Below are 12,569 nucleotides of genomic sequence, written 5' to 3' on the forward strand. Positions count from 1 at the left end.
CAAGCTCACTGTGCTGGCTGAGAAAGAACACATGATGTTTCTTTAAAATAGCATTTGAAAGTGGCAAAGGCAAATAACCCTTCCTCCAGCTACAGGTCAAGGTGAGAACTATCCTAATTGAATCCAGATTTGTAGGTTTTGCAGAATTTTTCTCCCAAAGAATCCAAACAGATCAGAAACCTAGAGATCTAAAAGATTGCTTACCTTTTCAACAGATACTTCTATTCTGAGCTGCCTTTGTACAATTCCTTCCTGTTAATAATTAAATACACTCACGGAAAAGCAATTTTCTTTCTTCATTAACAGGACACCAAGGGCTTTCCCAGAGTTTGAGACACGGTGCATGCACCATGGACAGCCTCCCACCAAAAGAAAGGCACGTGTGGGGTTTGGAGGCTTGATTTGGAGGTTTCAGTACAGAAGGTGGTATGTGGAAGCTGCTGGACATCCTGTCAAAGCCTTTTTCAGAATTTTTAGTATATTATATGTATTTATTTCTTTCCCATTTCCTTTTCCATATTTTTGGACAAAGTTGGAAAATGCAATGGTACTGGGCATGTCAGAGAGATGCCTTGTAAGAATGGTTATAAATGTGCAATGTTGCACAATATTGCCACGTAAAATGAATACTTTACATTCTTAAACCAGGTCCATTTATTTCAGTAGGACTTCAGGCATGTCCATATGAGAAGTGAGGCATGTAAACCCCCACGTCCTTCCCCGCAGCATCTCATTTTCTACAGCTGCTGAAGATTTAAGGAGCTAGAGGCAGTGCCTCTGAAGATGGCAGTGACGCAAAGCCCTTGGCGTCTGTGCCCTTCAGTTTTGTGAAAGCTTGCATATGTAGCTCAAATTTATTACTTGGGTTCCAAAGAGCCCAAGTTCATAGTTGTGACTGTAGTCCAAGAGCAGTAGTTGCTGTGCTAGAGTACCTGAAATGGTGACGTCTCCTTTCACTGTCAGGTGCTGAGCACACAGAGGCTCGGAGGGGTGACGCACTGCAATAAAGCCGGGCACATGTGTTGACTTATGGAGCTCTGTCAAGGAACTACACTTCCTTCTTCTGCTGCCTGACCTTCATCTGCAAACAGGGGCCCCAAGCCAGGTGTCACTGTGGCAACAGATGTTAAGAGTAACAGGAGATATTACAAAGCTTATTTTTTAGCATGATTTCTCATAATCACACTGTAAAATCCAGGTTTTCATATTTTGCTACACAGTAGGAATGTCCAAGTAGAGTTGTTTAAGAGCTGTAACCTCACCCTAATTTGAGTGACTATAAAGAACAGGAAACAAAAAACTTAAAGGAAGAATGAAGCAAAAGTTAACCATATGCTAGAAGTTCTTCCTGCATTTGCTAGCTGGAGTGCTCAATAAAACATATTTGCTACTTATATCTTTTTTCCAAAGTAATTTGCAAGTATTTGTAAATCAATCCTTACTACACTCTTGTGGATTGAGTAAAACTTTCTTTTCAACTAAGCAAAAGTACAGCCTTGTACAGCAAAAGTACAGCCTGAGTACAGTGGCTCATCAGGAAGATGTTGAGCTTATTGTGCCTCTCCAGACCTTGTAGCACTGGAGTCTTTGGTTTGGATCCTTTGGCTGATGACCACTGAGGTTGGTTTGCGCACACAGTGCCTGTCTGCCAGGAATGCCAGAGGCTTGAGCCAGCTGCCTGTCAGTCACATGCTGCCAATAAAAGATCAACTTTAAAAGCAGGATCTGCCATTAAAAAATAACTTCCATGTCTAAACAAGCTTTATGTACACAGCCTTATCTAGAGAGCCCTAGATTACCTCCACTCTGAGATAACAGAGAAAGAAACCTTAGCCAGGACCACATCTCAGTGGATGAAACAAGCACTTGTGTCATAAGTGCTGCCCACTCAAGGAGGATCTGCTCTGCATCAAACAGGATCCAGAGTCTGTAAACACATGGGATGGATGGCTCCTGCATGCCTTGAGGTACAAGCAAAACGTATTTCTCTTCTCATACTACGTTCAAAATGTTTCTTCCAGCCAGTATTCATACAGATCCATCTCATTCACACATGGAGGAAAAAGCCCTATCATTTTAAGATGGTTAATTCAAAGTCTGAGATTTCTTTTTTGCTGAAAGCTTTTTCAGGTCCTAGAACCAGGTAGATATTTCCAGCCAAAAGAAGGCCATCACATGAATCTCTAAGTAGAAACACTCCTTGGCACATAAGCCTTAATGGTGAATGTTAAAAATTTCTTTACAGTTGATTTCACCGCAATACCTTGAAGCAGGGATACTCTGTAGGCAGGACACAGCGCTGTTCTTTCCTTGAATTATTTCAGATTTACACTAGAATTCATTTAAACTTATGTAGAATGGATTCATATACCTGAATGAAGAGTCTGTCAAGTGGACAAGTGTTGCATGTTAACCCTGGGTTTCCTCTCTCTCCTGGCCCTATCCTCCAAAACATGCTTAACCCTTACTTGTTATTGTTCTAACATTTGTGTAGCACAGTGAAAAACTCTGAGATAGTGATTCAAACTTGAGTCAATATTCCTAAAGAATATAATATTCATTGAAGTTAACTTTGTAATTTGAATAAAAAATATATTCACTGTGTAAGACATCTTGCTGGTGTGAGAGTGAAGGTGCTTTCCTTTTTTTCCAGTGTGAAAGGGCAATTGGTTTGTTGTTGCCTGGTGTGTCCTGTGCCAGCAGGAATGGCTGTTAAATGCCAACATTGTGTTGTTGACTTAGTGATATGATCTGTTTGCCATCAGGGACTCCACTTAGTGCTTTGTACACATGAAAAATAAGTAGTTATGGCTCAGTTTCTGCTGTTTGCAGAGGTTGAGAGTTCCTTAGTGTGACAGAAAATCAGACCCCGAGACAATGGCTGGTTTTGAGTCCATGAAATCATTGATCAGCATATAGAATACAAGTATAGTGAATGATACATGAGGATAAATTAATATTTTATGTTGTCAAAACAGAGCAAGATTCTCACCTCCCCCCTTTCCAACAGAAAGTTGAGTAGCAGAATAGGTGGGGGAAAAGGCAATTTTCTGGAAGGTTTGTAGAGAATGAAACTTCAGAAAGGCTTTTGCTGGTGATTTACTGTCTTTGAGAAGAATACTGTGACCTGCAACAGAGCATGAGGAAGTGGCAGTACTCCCTGGTGAAAGGTTTTCATTTATGAAGGCTTCACAGAAACAGGAATTCTGGTGGGATTATGCCACTGGTTGAATGTACCTGGGCTACTCTTGGTACATCCTTGTTTTCTGATCAAATGGAATGTTCTTCTGCTTGAGATGGAGATAAAAATAGATGAAATTTTTCAAAAGTTGGTGGTACGATGTTATAAGTCATCACTGACTTCTGTTGCTCCAGCCCCTTTGCAAGCTGCTGTTTTCTTGTAGGATACCACACTGGAGTCCATGTGCCTCAGTGACAACTTCAGCATTATGTATGAATAACTGATTGTCTTTCCTTCATTTTCAGAATCTAAGTGGGAAGAGAAAGAATAGCTATCTAAGCAATTTCCAAGTAGCTGCCCTTGTGTGGTTGGTTGCATAAGAGTTTCTATAAAATCGAAGTTGTCCAAAATGTATAGAGCTGTAACCGTGTAGTTATAAAACTCTGTAATTATATTTTAACTTTTCTGCATGCTGAGGTTTAACTGAGTGTGTTTGAGCTCACAACAAGGGAAAATATTTATTTAATGTTTTCTCGCAGTAGGCACACATACAGTCTATGTGTCTTGGCAAGATAGCAATCAAGGAAGGGTTTTATCACATAGACTGAGCCTTCAGAGAAAATGCAACATGTTTAGTTTTGTTAAACTGCTTGAGGTACCTCAGCTTTTCATTGAGAACATCAGCACAGAAAGTTAATTTCTCCCTGGCTGAATGCTTAAAGCTACAGTCACTGATTTAGTCGTGTTTACCCAAGGATTAGGTCAGAAATATATGTACCTAATACTTTTCTAGCAAACCAAATGCACTAGAAACATGATCATGTTTCATGAAACGAATGAAGGTTAAATTCTGTCAACAAAAAGAAATTTTTTCTCATTAAGAAAATTCTCAGATAGCTAAAGCAGTTTAGAGCAAGCTGAAATGGCAGGGACACAGTCAATGTTCCTAAAACATTGAAAAAAGTCTCTTCTCAGGACCAATTTGGACACACAGGAGAATGACAGAAAAGCTGATGAAACTGCACTGGTCACAAGGCATCCAAATATTCTTCCTAAGATCCTACCACAGGCTCTCTTCTCATCTTTAAAGGAGTGGCAGTAGTAAAAAAACTGTTGAAGACAGTGCTTATCCTGCATCATGTTTTGATATCTTTCTCATCAAGCAGGCATTGAACAGATCCCTCAGGCTGAGCTAGAAAGACCTAATTTGGCTAAATAATTGTCTAGCCAAATTATTTATATCTAATCACATTTATCTGCCATCCTCTCATGTTCTTTCTTCAAAAATACAGTTATACCCATGTCCTAGTTTAAGGCAAATTAGGGAGGAAAACTCTAAATGGGGATTTCCCCAGGGAAATGCCCCTTCCCTACCAACAGGTCCGGGAAAGGGAAAAAAAAAATTCCTTGGAGAGAATAGGAAAAAGCTGTTTATTTAACAGAAATTGAATAATATTAAATAATAAAACCTCTTGCTGTTCGATGGGATGGCAAGTCTAGGAAGAAAAATCCTTTTCATGTGGTGAAGCTCAGCTCGCTCAGGTTCTTATCAGTCCCTCTGGCGCTGGAAAGTGCCGAGGCCCAGGCCCCGGTGGGCCACAGGCGTGAGCTCCCGGGGTTTGGCTGGGTGTTCAGTCCAGAGCAGGTTTGCACAGATCCAGGAAAAAAGGGAAAAACAAAGGTCCAGGGAACTCTTCTGTCTCAGCTAGCTAAAACTAACTAAAAGCCAGAGAGAAGCTCTGTCCTGCTGTCTGTCCATGCTGCAGACACCACAGTCCAGGAGCGAGATATGTGAGAGTGATATTTTTCTTTAACACAAACTGCGCGCTTCTTCTTCCCCCCACTCTTGCTCTCAAAGCCAGTCTTAAAGGTGCAGAACTTAATATATAACATAAACCAGACGATTGGGGATACCAGTATCATAAAGTCACTCCAGGACAGCTCATTTCCAAAGAGTCCATCTCTGTGTTCAGGGCAATGATGGCATGTTTTTCTGCTACATTTGGCCTACTTGATGACTCCATCTTGTTTGAAGATTTGTCTTTTCTTGAGTTTTGTGAAATTATTCTTTACTATTTCCTCTCTCTTTTCTTGTCTTCTTTTTCCATGAGTGCTCTCCCTTCTCTTCTTTTGTGGGAAAAGTCCCTCCATGTTCTGTCTTTGGCCATCTCACTGTGTAGCCAAATGCCTCCCAAGCCCTTTGTGAAGCTCTTGCCTCCTGATCACCATCCTTTAACTCTCTAGATTAGGGCATGATCCATTATTTTAAAGCACAAGACTTTTTATTTGGCTTTGCTGAAGTGTCCATCTTACTAAGAAATTAACATCCTCTACAATATTTGCCCCTTAGAAGACCTTTGCCTTACCTGCCATGAGTAAATCTATCAACGAAAAGGTGTAAGTATTGACAGCCCCTTCTGAGAGCTCCTCTCCCCACATCCTGGTTGCTCCCTGGTGGGTAACATTCTGCAGAGTGGTGTTTGCTCTGTGGTCCCTGATTCACCCAGCAGGCTCAGGTGGGACCTGCCAGTCAGAGCAGTTTACAGCTGCTCTCATGCTCTTAAGAACAGCCAGCTTTGAAGGGAGCGAAGTGCAGGTAATGAAGGCATTTGTGTTCACATCCAAATCAGCTAGCTCCCATTTAAAAGGTTAGCTGTTTTATTTTTTTAATCTCTGTACATCCTTCTTTGCTTCTCTGAAGCCATGAAGACTGCATTTGACATCGGCTGCTGCAGGGAAAAGAAGTTCATTAGTGCTCCAAAACTTCCAAATTAGATTATGTGACATACTGCAAGTATAAAACAAACATTAAGTAATGGCAGCCTTGTCAGTTTGAATTACAGTCCTTCCCAGTTTTGGGTCTTCTTTACTAAAGAGAGGTGGTGTCACTGTTCAAATGAGAAAAGCTAAGGGAAAAAAATTGTTCCTATTGGTCCCCTCAATTGCAGCTGGCTTTCAAAGGGTAACATCTGAGTCCAGATTTTCCTTGGGTGGATATTGGAGCATGCTGGTTATGAGCCACCGGAAGAGTGCAGGGCAGATGAGGGAGAAATTGCTGATTAAAAAATAATTAAAACCAGTTTTCTTGCTTTACAGCATGTGGAGCTGGCCAAAAACTATGAGTGAGTAACTCTGTCTACAGATGTGCTTTTCAGTTTCTTTTTTTCTAATCTTCACTCACCTTCTTAATATGTCAGGGCATTTTAAAATTTTTCTCATGCCTGCAGCCACCATTTCTTGAGCTTCAGGTTGGTTTTATTTAGAGTATGTGGAGAAATCACAGGGGCTCTGTAATGTGTCAAATATCACAATGGATCAGCATTTGTACTGGCAGATAAAAGCAGCTGCAGGTTACTTAAGAGGGTGTGTGCAGTGTAATGGAAGAGAATTCAACCATGGAAAAAAATAGCCTCCAGTATTCCATCATTAAGAGGAATACATAAAAGCAGCTGCAGAATTAATAGCAGGAAATTCCTTCTTTATGATCCATGAAATTTTCAATCTATATTAGCCTATTCTTCCTAACAACTTCTAATTGCAAAAGTGAATTTCTCCATTTATTAATTTTGCCACATAGTGACTTACAATTGAGACTAAATTGCCTGAAAACAAAATTCTGTTTCATTTGACTGAACCATAAAAATCAGAGGACCATGGAGTGAGTAGCATTCCCAGCAATCATATATTCTTTTCCTGTAGACAATGAAAAGAGCAACCATTGAAACTGGGGTTTGTGGCCACGGTGGTCAGAGTCCCACAGAGACAGTGGTTGGCCAGCACAATGAGAATATGTTTTCTCCAGAAGGAAGAGCCCTCACTTGCCATGAGACTGCTCTTTCCTTGCTGCTGTGCCATTTGCTAGGCTGACAAACTCGTAACGTTTTGTGGGTGGCAAAGTGATGTCATTTTACTCAACAGCTTGTAGTAATTTCCACTCCTAACCCTTCATGAGAGGTACAAATTACCAAAGAAAAAGGTCTATAAGCTTACAGATGGCAGTATGGCCTTTCTTTTCCATTGAGATCACAACATCCTTCTTTCTAGCTGAATGACAATTGGGCTGTCACTAAAATTACATAATGCTGTGTCCCCTGAGGGGCTATAGTTTGGGATTCAAAGGACAGCTGTCAAAATAGAAGTTGCTCTATTCTGAGCTTTAAAAGTCTCTTAGTGGGCTCTATATAAGAGTTTGTCTTTTTTGTGTGTGTGTGAATTAGAGTTAACTATGGAATGTTAATGAAAAAAACTACACTTACATGGTAAGTTAAATGATACACACAAGATACAAAAGACACATTAAAATAACTAGTGTTTGCTGTAAATCATAGGTTTATGCAAATGGCAGCACTGTAACGACCCCATGGGTTTTGGTAGCCTGTGATAAAGATGTTTTTTCCCTTTGCTTTGTATACTATCACCTCATACAGTATGTAGTAAAATCAGCTATGATTTTCCAGGTTTTGTCTGATGTCTTGAAGTCAGCTGTGCTCTTATGGCATTTACTGCTGTACACTGAGTGTCTGCAAATTACTGTGACCAAGCATTAAATCATACAGCCTTTGACTGTGACTGGAAGGGACAACTTGGGCAGTTTTTGAAAACTTCTCCAAAATTTTCCCAAACAAGAAGGGAAAAAAAAAAAAAAAAAAAAGGAAAAAGTTTGGGTAAGTGTTCTGGTTTAGCTCCAGTGGGGGCCTGCCCCTAAACAGCTTCAGGCCCACTCCCTCTGAGCAGGATGGGAGAGAAAATCAGAAGGCTCAAGGTATGAAAACTCATGGATTGAGATAAAGGTAGTTTAATATGTGAAGCAAAAGCTATGTTCACAAGCAATGCAAAATATGGGATTCATTCACACTTTGCAATTGGCAGGAAAATATTCAGCTGTCTCTAAAAGGGTTGCTCTTCATCTCCCATAACAGTGACTTAGGAAGATGAATGACATAACTCATGAACTTCCCTTTTTCTCCTTCTTTCTCCCAGCTTTTATTGATGATAAAAGTGGTGTGTCATATCCCTCTGGTCAGTTGGGGTCAGCTGATTGAAGCCAGTGTCCTCCAGCGGGCAATTCTACATGCCCCCAGTCCCCGCCTTTGCCTTCTGTGACTCGGACAGTGCGACTGGACCACTTGCAAGTGAGGACCAGGGCAAAAATGTCATCCACTACTTCAGCCTTTTCCATCTTTCTGGTAACCAGGTCTCTTTTTTCCTTCTGAGAAAATCCCACATTTTCCCTAGTCTTCCTTTTATCACCAACACATCTATAGAAGCAGTTTTCTTTTTGTTGCCCTTGATGTCCCTGGAGAGATATAATTCTTTCAGGACTTTTTTCTTAACCTGATCCCTGCTTGCTTGGAGAACTCTATGCTTCTCCCAGGCTACCTGTTCCTGTTTCCACCCTTTGTAGGACAAGTCCTAGTTTGTCCAGGAGCTCCTTGTTCATCATGCAGGCCTCCTGGAGCTTTTGCCTGACTTCCTCTTTGTTGCGATGCATCATCCCTGAACACGGAAGAGGGGATCCTTGAATGTTAACCAGTTTTCTTGGGCCCCTTGTAGGGTTTGATCTCATGATACACTACCAAGCAGATCCCTGAAGAGGCCAAAGTCAGCACTCCTGAAGTCCAGAGTAGTGACCTTTCTGTGTGCCCTCCTTGGGGCTCTAAGGAACTCCACTATCTCATGGTCTTCACAGCCCAGGCACAGTGTGTGTGTCAGAGACCTTATTTCTGAACTCTATCAAGCAGGGCAGTCTTTTGCTGTATATTGATTGCTTTAGTTGACAGCAAGAGAGTCACATTTTAAAAAAAACACAAAACAAACTGAATGCATACATAACATCACCTTTTCAGGTCTGAGTCACTGAGAGGAAATAGCTGTCTGTGACATGAATGGAAAGGGAAACATCTGCAAAATAGTCAAACCCTTAGATTAGATGTTAGTACCATTTCTGAAATGCATTTAAGACTGGGGGTGAGATGACTGAGATGTGCAAGTGTTAGAACACACGTTTGCTGCTCAGCTGTGTGGGAATGAATGAGAGGATGAATGATTGTTTTTATTTGCCAGTCTGATTTGTGCAGATTTGTGGGGTGGTACTCAGGCATGAATGGGAGCTGTTGGCTTGTTTAGTCTAGCAGAACAAAAGAGACAAAGGATGTCATTGCTACCTCTAAATACTGTCAGATGGGAAAAGAGTATTTCATTGAAAAGAAAATGCTGGCAGAGGAATACTCTAGTGTGAATAAGTTAGAAATAAATATAGGATAACTATGAAAAAAGTTCATAATCCTAGGTAAGGAACTAACTTTCAGAAAGAGGTAGGCAAAAAAACCTCTGACCTTTCCCTTGTTTTAAAGTAGAACTGAAACAGTTTACAAATAGGATTGTATGATGCTATTACCTAGCAGAATGAGGACTAAAATTCATCCACTCTGAGGTCTTTCCCAGTCCTAGTTTGTCCTGTTTGACCTTTGCAGGTCAAAGTTTTCACTAAGAATAAGCTGGTGCTTTTTATCCAGAGGGAGCTGGCTGCATGGGGAGTGAAGAGGCAGTGACCTAGGTTTGAGGTATCAGGATTATTTCTCTGCAAAGATTTTGAGATTATTTGTGCTTCCAGAGCTGAGATTGAGAGAATGGAGGACATTGGGTGATGGCATATGTGCACAGGGGCTGTAGGATTCACTGGGAGTCATAATCAACAGTGACTGTCAACATCCAAGTATGAGCCCTCATGTTTATAAATATTGTGGGCTAATTGCTGTGCATTGGCAGTCTCCTCTCCATTATGAGGTTAGTTTAGATCAGTCTTTGCAACCATCAGCCACCATCTGTAGCTTTGTTTTTCCTAATTTTTTTTTACCTCCAGATGCACATTCTTAGTCAAAATGTGTTGCTGTGAGCTGCTGGTCAGTGAGAAGCAATTGAAGCAAGTGTAAGTGGTTGATGTTGGTAGCTCTTCATCCTTGGGACTATTTGCCCTAGGTCTTGCCTTCTCACCTGTTCCATAACATTTATTCTGGGACAGGCAGAGGGAGCAGGGAGCTGGAGTGAGGTGGTGGACAAAGGAATTGAGTTTTAATCAAAATGCAAACCAGCAAGCAGGAAACACTAACTTATGTAAGCAATATTATTAGCATTTTATAGAGAGGAAAGAGGTATTCTTAGAGAAAGAATTATTCTTATTGGCAGTTTTGACCTAGTAGTAGTTCTGGCTAATTCACAAGAGTTTAACTGTAATCTGTGCATATTCCTCTAGGGAATGTTATTACATATTATACTCACATTTCTACTGCTGTCCCTTTCTCTGTGGTATATACCTTAGATGGAAGCCTTAATTCCACATGTGCATGAAAAAAATATTTTAAAATAGCTTTTAATTAGTCCATTTTTAATTAAGGTAAGAGGATCTGTAATTTAAAAGTCTATTTTTAAGTATGGTAAATGTACAGAGAAAAAGCAGATCAAAAATGCACTCATGGGGAAAAGAAACCGTTCTCTTAGCAACAGGAGGTACTTTCTGTGGTTAGACAACTCACCTGGTTGTATCGACACTATTCTTCAAGGTCTGAGAATTAGTCATTCTCACCCTTTTTCATACTGCCTTGTCTTTTAGGGGGCTTGTTGGTGTTTTTTCATATGCTGAAGAGGGAAATAATTTGCACTTGTCTTTTTTTTTTCTTTCTTTTTTTTTTAATGCATAATTAGTGAATCACTTTATTTGAACACCACAGAAAGAAACTTTGTTGAAAGAAATGGCTATTGTTTTGTATTTAAGCTTAATGATTTGAAATTAAATTTTGAGTCAGGTGATTAGCTGCTTTTCTGGACACTCTAGGTTTGTCCTTTCTTCTAGTTTGGCAGCATGTGTAGTTTGAGTCTTTTGTAGTTGTTTCATATATACATTATGAGGAATTTTGGAAGACTAATTTTGAGGCAGATAAAACTTTAGAAAGCAATTAAAAATTTTCAAAGAAAAGACACCTCTAATTTTAATTTCTTCTTTTTTTTTTTTTTTTTTCTTTTGGGTGGGAGAGGGTTTAAGAAGGGATTTTTGTTGACTCTAAGGATAGCCTTTGTTGCATAAAAGTGAGGTGAGCAACCCAAGTCAGCACAGGCTCTAAGCAAAAACCAGCCTAGGAAATGAGATGGATGTTACACAAGCACACGGGCAGCACAGCCAGGTCCTCCCTTGTGTCAGTCCTGTAAAGGAGGTGATGTTAGAGTGAAGCGTTCAGTGATGACATGATATGAGGAAGGAGGAGTCTGGAGGACAAAATTTGAAGTGAACTCTACCTGTCCAGGCACCTAACTGCAAGCAGCAGCTTGTCAGTGAGCAGAGCAGTGCCAGGATGAGCCTGTCTTGCTGGTTTTGAGTTCTGATATTACACCAACACAGACCACTGCAGGACGAAGGTCAGATATATGTCTGCATGCACATGTGCACGATGAATTTTTACTTTCCTGACTTTTTCATTAAAATGTACTTTACTGTAAAACAAGGTGAGTCCCTGATTATTACCTGCTTTACTATAGCAAGCTCAAATACTTGAAGTTCAAGTCTAAACTGAAAATAGTTAAAACTGAAGCAATTATAGAAATGCTCTGGGACCTCCAACACAAGAAAGTTATCAACCTGTTGGAACAAGCCCACAAAAGGGCCACAAAGATGCTGAGAGGGCTGGAGCACCTCTCCTATGAAGGCAGGCTGAGAGAGCTTCGGTTGTTCAGCCTGGAGAAAGGAAGGCTCTGGAGACGCCTTGGAACAGCATTCCAGTACCTAAAGGGGCCCTGAAAGAGAACTGGACAGGGACTTTTTACAGGGGCATGGAATGATAAGGCAAGGGTAATGGCTTTAAAATGAAGGAGGGTAAGTTTATATTGGATTAGATATTGAGAAGAAATTCTTTACTGTGGGAGTGGAGAGGCCCTGGAGCACATTGCCCAGAGAAACTGTGGATGTTCCATCCCTGGAAGTGTTCAAGGCCAGGTTGGATGAGGCTTTTCTAGTGGGAGGTGTTCCTGCCCATGGCAGGGGGGTTGTAACTAGACAATCTTTAAGGTCCCTTTGACTCCAAACCGTTCTGTGATTCAATGAAATACAACCCCCTTCTCCCCTGTTACATCAGCTTGCAGCTATCTCATACTGACCTTGTAGTATTATTCACTACTACTATTATTACTATTTAATGATTGTCGTTACTCTGTTGCAGCTCAAAAACCCTCGAGCAGTGTGAGCACCGATTTGTTCCCTTCCTTCAGAAGTAAGGGAACCAAGCCAAGGGAACAAGGACTTCTTTCCAGTTGGGCATGGAGCTGGGACTGAAAATCTTGGGGACTGAGGATCTCCTCCCAGAGGCACAGCATCCTTAATGGATCTGGTACCACCACACCT

The sequence above is a fragment of the Poecile atricapillus genome, chromosome 2 (genome assembly GCF_030490865.1).
Source record: "Poecile atricapillus isolate bPoeAtr1 chromosome 2, bPoeAtr1.hap1, whole genome shotgun sequence".
Taxonomy (NCBI): domain Eukaryota; kingdom Metazoa; phylum Chordata; class Aves; order Passeriformes; family Paridae; genus Poecile; species Poecile atricapillus.